Source organism: Lolium rigidum, chromosome 6 (assembly GCF_022539505.1).
Source record: "Lolium rigidum isolate FL_2022 chromosome 6, APGP_CSIRO_Lrig_0.1, whole genome shotgun sequence".
Classification (NCBI taxonomy): domain Eukaryota; kingdom Viridiplantae; phylum Streptophyta; class Magnoliopsida; order Poales; family Poaceae; genus Lolium; species Lolium rigidum.
In genome coordinates this window covers 353,445,496-353,454,369 of record NC_061513.1, presented here as the reverse complement: position 1 = coordinate 353,454,369, position 8,874 = coordinate 353,445,496, and positions in this window count along the sequence as shown.

Genomic DNA, 8,874 nt, shown 5'->3' with positions numbered 1-8,874 from the left:
TTTGATGTTCTATATCTAGTTTGCTATCAGCTTGTTGCTTATCTTTCTTAGCATAGTTGTTGGTGCGCATAGGCAAACCCTAGTTTGTAGGCTTTGTGCTTAACAAGTAAAACATATTTTTATTCCGCCTTGTTAAGCCCTAAAGTAGAAGTTTTATAGCTCGCCTATTCAACCCCCCTCTAGGCAACATCCTTGTAAATTCAGAGAGAGATTCATACTTGTAAGATTAGGGATTGAAACCTCTAGTTCATCTTGGGGTGTATTTGATTTGCTCTTCACTTATTGTGGCTTGCTACGGTAATATCGAGATGAACTCCATTTACATTGCTTTGATATAATTATGATATTCTCCTCTTATGTGTGAGTAGATCCCATTGGCATGGAAGATGTAGGGTATTTGTGAGATGTGATGTGCCAATTTTATTCCATCCATTTGCGAATTTATGATTAAGATGATTATATATCAGTATGAATGTCTATGTGCACCTAAAGTTGTTATCTAATTTAAGGGCCACATAACATGATCTCAAGAACTCATAGACATGAACTTGTTTGATAGTGAATCAACGACCCCTGAGTAACACGGCCGATATCAAAGAGGATCTAGCAATACTCGAGGAATCACAAGGAACCACCAAGATTAAAGCTTAATAGATGCGCTCATAATTTTAAAAACCGGACCAGTGACCGAACCGGTGTGGCTCTCGGTTCATGGTTCACTCATCCAACCACTGGTTCACTCGGTTCAGTAGCTGGACCGGTAATTAGAAATTAATTATTATTTTTAGTTATATAATAGCGAAATAGCGATCAAATAGGATGTCTTCCGTGTTCTTATCACAAAACTAGCTCGGGCTAGGTGGTTACATCGTACAGGAGAAGCTCATGCACTCAACCCGCACGACCACGGTTTGATTCCCAACGCCCGAGCGTTTGTTTTACCGCTCGCGACCTCAGATATTTCTTCTGACCGGTTGGACCAACCTCCGGTTTCCTTTGGTTTGGTTGAAAACCGGCGGTTCGACCACAAAATTCCCGGTTCACTTCCTTGTCCGGTCCAGTGCACCTAAAAGACCGAGGGAGGCGCTGGTTCCAGTTTTTTCCGGTCGGACCGCCGATCCGGTCCGGTTTTTAAAACTATGGGTGCGCTGACCATGACTTTGGTAAAAGGTAGAAGGATTATTGGAGGAAGATGAAATCTACCAAGAGGAGTCTTTATCTCTTTTGGGTTGCTTGCCTTCTCATATATAAATAGGAAGAATCATATTAACTTATCACATTTATTCCGCTAGGCACATTCACTATCACCATGAACTCAATCCCCCCGCTCTTACCTTTACATATGCAGAAACTCGTTTACTTCTTAATAGTTGTTTACTTTTATGCACTTTACTTTATTGCATTTTCAACACTTCAAAACCCCATCATTTACATTCACTATTTTCCATTTCAATTCTTCCAGTCAATCAACCTAATACTTGTGACATCTTGGGTGCGACAGAAACACCGCAGATAAACATCCTCCTACGATCCTCGTTGGGACACGATATAAAAACCGGAAATAATAATTCCACGAAAACATGCCCTGTGTTCTTGTAGGCCATCACTCCACCCAAGCCAAGGAGGAGTGGTGATGTCGATGACGTCGATTTCCCCTTCACCGAAGGCACCGGAGCAGTAGGATCTGCTCTCTCCTAGAGTAGGAGAGGACCTTCGCCTCCGCCTCCGCTTCAATAAATCTCGTGAAAAATATGGCTTAGGTTTTTGGGCGAAACGGAGGCTCTGGTATAAAAGGGGGCCCGAGACGATGCCCGAGGCTCAAACGAGCCTAGGTGGCGCGCCTAGACATGTTGGGTGCGCCACCTAGTTCCGTTTGGTCCTCGTGGCCTCCTTCGCATACTTCTTTCGCTCACGGTCTTTCTTCATGTGAAAACTGATCAGGTAAATTTCCTCGGTTTTTAGGTGTCTAGAAGGTCCCTGAAACAATAAAAAAGGAGATTTTCTTCCTGCCAGGAATTAAATACCAATGAAGGGGAGTTGGTAGGAAAGTTCCAGAAATCAACTAAAAATGCATATATATATATATATGAAAACTAAACATATATGTAACAATAATGATGATGTAAACTGCACGTATGATGATGGCTACTAGCAACGCCAAAAACATCTTGATACGTTGGGACTCCAAGTGTAGAGTGTTGTATCAAGAGAGTATCTTCCCCACAAGGGTGACTCGAGGGTTTATATGGAACTCTCGGGGAACTTGATGAAAGAGTGCACTCATCTCTCTTCTTCAAGCAATCATGCAGGTAAAGTAAATGCCTTGTGTCCCCAACTCCACCGTGTGGTTGTCAAGCACAAGATTTCGCGTAAGTAAATAACACAAGTAGAAATAAAAAAAAGTAAAAAACTAAACTAGATAAGATAAGATAACTAAGTAAAAACTATAAAGAGGTTGATTGTTTTTGGTGTTTTTGATGCAAATAATAAAAGTAAATATTTTTTTATTTTCGGATTAAAATAGTGCAGCAAATAGAAAACAATGTAAAAGCAATATAAAGGTGTTTTTTATGATAAAAAGTGGACCGGCGTTCATGAGTTCACTTGACTATTCTCTCGTAAAGTTGTGGTGGACAAAAAGCAATTCATCAATGAGATATGAATGTGCAGATAATATTATATGTAAGTTCAGAATTAATATGGGCATCACGTCCTAACATAGAGATGATGCAACACCGCTCTCTTATACTCCACAAGAAAGAAACTTCATCAATCTTGTATTAAGAACTAATAGAGCATAGCAATAAGTACCGTGACATGAAGTTTGAATATCAAATATGCTACCTTGAACAAACGAGATCATCATTGCAGTCACATGATGAACATAGCACATGCATTCACTTTATCCCTAGTGAGGTAGCAAAAGAAAGGCAAAGCCATAATAGATCTTGAACATATTGTCATTATCCAATCGCTAAAACCATGCTACTACATCTAACACACACATCACCCCACACACGCTATTGCATAGATGTTTGATCAGAACATAAACTTAAGAATGGGGTACATAATATGCATCTATAAATACATCTCACCATATAATAAGATCAAATCTCATAAAACCTCATGTCAATTTGACTCCGTATAGGTCTCTCAAAGTGAAAAATACACAAAACAGGGTTTTTTCCTATTTTGCAACATTATAAACCAAATAAAGGGGATCATTGGTAAATCCCGATAAATCAATGTAAAACATGGTATTATCATCATATAAGTTGCAAATATATGGGAATTTAATATGATAAAGACAAAGTTCATGTATGCATTTTACATGCATCAACATCCCCAAGCTTAACCTATGCTCGTCCCGAGCAGGAAGGTGGCAAAACTAACATGAACTTTGGAGTTCATAATATATAGCTTCTAAATTATCATGCAAAGTATCACAAGGTTCAGTTAATAAAGAATGATAATAAGTAATATGAACTCATCAAGTGATAACTCTTACATTCTACATAGCATGCATAAAAGTAAATAGCATTGTAAATAACATGAATGATAACCATTATGAATCCTATGGAATTGTTGGAAGACTTTGTCCTCTCCTTTTCAGGAATATTTCTTTTGACTCTTGAATGCAAGCAAGTAAGCAAGGAATGTATGTGCTAAACCTCCAACCAAATAAAAAGTAGAGCGCATAAAACATGGTTTTGAGCTATGCAATTCATATCAACAATAATAATAAGGATGGGGTGCCAATTATCTCATGTATGATGATATCTTTGTGTCATGAGTTTGACCTCTTATGATTAAGTGTTGCCTCATTTTCTTGAATGATAAGGACTACACCTGTCGTTTGACAAATTCGGGTTACCAAGACCTTTCAACATACATGTTTCAACCAAGTATCGCAATGGGTTACCTTCATACCGCCCGTACAAAGTACTAAAGGAGATGTTCATCTCAACTATATATAGGCATCCATATCAGGACAACATGAACAACAGATGTTGAGCATCCTCTCTAACTCTCTCTCACTCTTTTCTCATACACTTTATTTTGTTTTCTCATACTCTTTTTTTCACACAACTCTTTTTTTCACACAACTCTTTTTTGATCTTCCTATTGAGGATGCTCGTTGCTGAAACTTCCACCATGATTAGGCATAACTTCGGTTAGCGGCCCATTTCTCTTCTCTAACAATGCATGCCTACTTTCTTAAAATAACTGCCATTCATTCCACAAGAGATAGCCATCAACAAAACACAATAAATGATGATCAACGCAGGGTGCAATACCCCGAAAAGTGCAATGTTGAAAGACTTCCACAGTACACATGGTTACGGTCTAGCTCATTACTCATAATCAGTCAAACCAACAACATGCATAGTGGTATTTCCTACCAAACTTTCTTATGAGCTTTAAATTACACAAAAAGAAAATTTTGAAAAGGTTGGAGGCAAAACACACACTACTTGGAATAGCAAGTGCTATGTAAGTAGATATGATAGACATTTGATTTGAGTTGAGCTTGGAAAAAAGTCTATGCTTGTGTAAGAATTCAAAGTTTTTGGCTAGCAAGAGGTCTAAAAGCATCATCAAACAATGATCTTTAAAATTAAACATCTATTTATACTAGTAATAAGTAGCACTTAATAAGGTGAATAACAAATAAACACTCAATAGAGCATGTGAAACTAGAGATACAATACATAAAATAAATTTCAGCTTTTAGGCATTCCTCATTTTCTTTTAAAAGCATGCAACTTATTTTACTTTGAACATTCAGAGATAAAGAGTTTGGTCCAGTAGCTCATGCATATGCATTATAACCAATCAATATGATGGTCCTAAAACAAAACAAAACAAGACACAAATAAAACAAGGACGTTTCAAGTTTTTATGAAAAATCTATGTTGCTTAAAAAATAGAGTTTAGAGGTGCTCAAACCAGGAATTTTATAATGAGTCCAATGGGGTTGCATGGGCATCCCCAATTTTATGATATTCATCATACTTGAATCATCTTAGTTTGATATTCTTCCATTTCCTGTGAAAAAACTTCAACACAAACTTTTCTTCCCATTCTTTTCAATGGGTGACATTAGAGGTAAAAAGAAATCATGCTTGCTGCTATTTTACTCAAGAACAAAATTATATCTTCATCATGAACCAGAGATCACATAATGTTCTACTCATTCTAGCATATCAAAAGATCTAAGTAAAAATCATTTTTACACTCAAAAGAATGGATTTGACAAAGCAAGGCAGAATCTATCCAGAATTTTTGCTACAAACAAACCGAAATTTTAGTATGACTTAGACACCTCAAAAAATTAAGCCAATTTACGTAAAAATATATGATGAAAATTTGAAGCTACATCATTAATATAAAAGTTTTAGGAGCTACCAATAAGGAGAAAAAATCATGCACTAAAAAGTGTAGCGCTGAAATCAGCAACTCCATATTTGTTTAGAACTTTAAACATCCAAATGGGTAAAAACTTGATACTTTATTTAAAAACCAGAGAGTAAACTAAAAGAAAAATAACATTCTATAGAAAACATGCAAAAATATAAACCACAAATAAAAACATCTCGGGTGTCCTCCCGTAAAGCGCTTTCTTTATAGCCATATAGTTAAGCTTACTTACTTGATTCAAGTGACATGGAAATTATGTGGTAGCATAAATGCTACCTCCTTCTTTCTTGGATAGTGTTCCATACACTTCTTATGAGGGATTTGAAACTTAATATTCCTTTCTTTGGAATCAATGATAGCTCTTGTTGGTCTCAGAAAAGGTCTTCCAAGGATTATAGGACTAGAAGTATTTCTCCCCATGTCCATAACAATGAAATCAACAGGTACATATGTCATATGCAATTCAATCATTACATATTTTACTTTGCCTATAGCCTTTTTGGTTGAATAATCAGCAATTAATAAATCAATAGAGCATTTTTTCCATATTTTTAAGATTGAGTAATTCATATAGCTCTTTTGATATAACAGAAACACTTGATCCTAATCTAGAATAGCATGGTGTGTTTCTTTGTAAATAGATATTAAAATCTTGGGGATCCATACATCCACAAGCTTAGGTGGTATCATGACCTTATTATTATACCTCTGAATCTTTTCTTTAATAACATAGTTAGAAATATAGGAACCAAAACCAGCTTGATTAATATTATAGCAAATTTCTCAAGTGTAGCAATCAATTCATTCAAGCTACATTTATAAAGATCCAAGAGTTGTTCCCTAATTTTACTAAGCATCTTAACTTCTTCAATATTTTTATCATTAGTAAGCATAAGAGTTTCTTTTCATCCATAGTATTCAAAGTTATAGTTTCCTCTTCATGTATTTCTTCCTCAAAGTTTTACTTGACATACATATCTCTAATTCCAGCTTCTTTTATGACCTTGTATATATTTTCTTTTACTAACATTCCATCCAATATATTACAAGCATCATAAGTTTTATTAAAGAGGAAGCGTATGTCGGATTCTTTATTTAGAAGATGCTTGCTCTGCTGATTTAAACCATACTAGAAACTATTCAAAAGCATATAATCCCTTAGCCCATGTTCCAAATTGCATGTGTATTTTTTAAAGTTTTTCCAAGCTTGAGTAATGCTTTCTTTCTCTAGTTGCTTAAAATCAAGAATAAGTGTTTGATGCTCAATAGTGCATTTCTCAAATCTTTCTAGAAATGAAGCTCTTGGATTAAACCATAGTCTCTCCTTTTTAGGCACATTTTCATACCATGTCTTAGCTAATCCTATAAGGGAGTGTGGAAATAACTTGACCCTTAACACCCCAGGATCCATATTAGCAGGTTTAATTTTATCATAGAGTTCATAAAAAATTAACATGCAACTCAGCGTTGTGGTATTCAAATTAGCAAATCTAGTACTATAGATTGTAATCATTATCATGAGATTTATGCTGCTCTTAAATTTCTTATTGTGGGTAACATGGTTGCACCCTTGTGTTGCCATTCTCACTCTTTTGTGTTGCCTAATCATAAATTGCTTAAAAATGAAATGAATTTTTATGTGTTTTTCAATTTTTAAGAAAGATAACTAATAAGAAAAAACTAAAAACAAGCAAACAAAGACTAAAAACAAGACAAATAAAATTGGATGCAAAATCTAAAAGAGATAAGAGAGCTCATAGTGCTGTTACCTCAACAGCCACTGTAATGCAACTATTTTCAGTTCCCCGGCAAAGATGCTAGAAAATACTCTTGATTACGGCTACTTGCAATGCCAAAAAGATCTTGATTCGTTGGGAATCCAAGTGCAAAGTGTTATATCAAGGGAGTATCTTCCCTAGAAGGGTGACTCGAGGGTTTATATCAAACTCTCGGGGAACTGGATGAAAGAGTGTACTCTTCTCTCTTATTCAAGCAATCCTGCAGGTAAAGTAAATGCCTTGTGTCCCCAACTCTACCATGTGGTTGTCAAGCACAAGGTTTCGCGTAAGTAAATAACACAAGTAGAAATAAAACAAGTAAAAACTAAACTAGATAAGATAACTAAGTAAAAAAACTGTAAAGAGGTCGATTGTTTTTGGTGTTTTAGATGCAAATAAGAAAAGTAAATATTTTTGTATTTTCGGATTAAAATAGTGCAGCAAATAGAAAACAATGTAAATGCAATACGGTGTTTCTTATGATAAAAATTGGACCGAGGTTCACTTGACTATTTCCTCGTAAAGTTGTGGTGGACAAAAAACAATTCATCAATGAGATATGAAGGTGTAGATAATATTATATGTAAGATCAGAATTAATATGGGCATCACGTCCTAACATAGAGATGATGCAACACATCTCTCTTATACTCCACAAGAAATAAACTTCATCAATCTTGTATTAAGAATTAACATAGCATATCAATAAGTACTTTGACATGAAGTTTGAATATCAAATATGCTACCTTGAACAAACAATATCATCATTGTTGTCACATGATGAACATTGCACATACATTCACTTTATCTCTAGTGAGGTAGCAAAAGAAAGGCAAAGCCATAATATATCTTGAACACATTGTAACTATCCAATCACTAAAACCATGCTACTCCATCTAACACACACATCACCCCACACACGCTCTTGCATAGATGTTGGATCAGGGTACATAATATGCATCTATCAATATATCTCACCATATAATAAGATCATACCTCATAAAACAATATCATAGAATAATGATCCACCACATAGGTATTACAAATATGACCATAATCATGATAGGCAGCTCATATGACACTAAGAACTCTGGAGAACATGAGAGAAATATATCAAGCTACCGCCTCAAACCTGTAGTCCAGGGGTGGAATACCCCTCTTGGTCATGCTGATGATGAAGACGTTGGAGATGGTGGAGATCCCTCCGGCGGTGATCCCGATGGAGTTTCCCCCTCTAATCTTCTCTGCAACAGCCTCCGTTTTAGTGTTTTTGTCTTTCTGCGGCGCTCTCCTCTAGAGAACTCTTTGGGGTCATATATATAGTTGTTTTTAGGGCAAAATACGTCGGTTCTCGAAAGAAACAGGGCAAATGGGTGATCGACGGCAAAAAAAGGTTGGGTGGCACGACCAGACTTCTTGGCTGCGCCACCTGGTCTGTTTTGGCCCTCGGGCGTCTCCAGGTGAGCTTCCAGGGCCCATGCTGTTCCTCCCAATGAAAAAGTAATGCTCCAAAAATCTCAGATCAGTTTGACTCCGTATAGGTCTCTCAAAGTAAAAATACACAAAACATGGTTTTTCCTGTTCTGTAGCATTATAAACCAAAGGGGATCACTGGTAAATCCCCATAAATCAATGTAAAACATGGTATTATCATCATATATGTTGCAAATATGTAG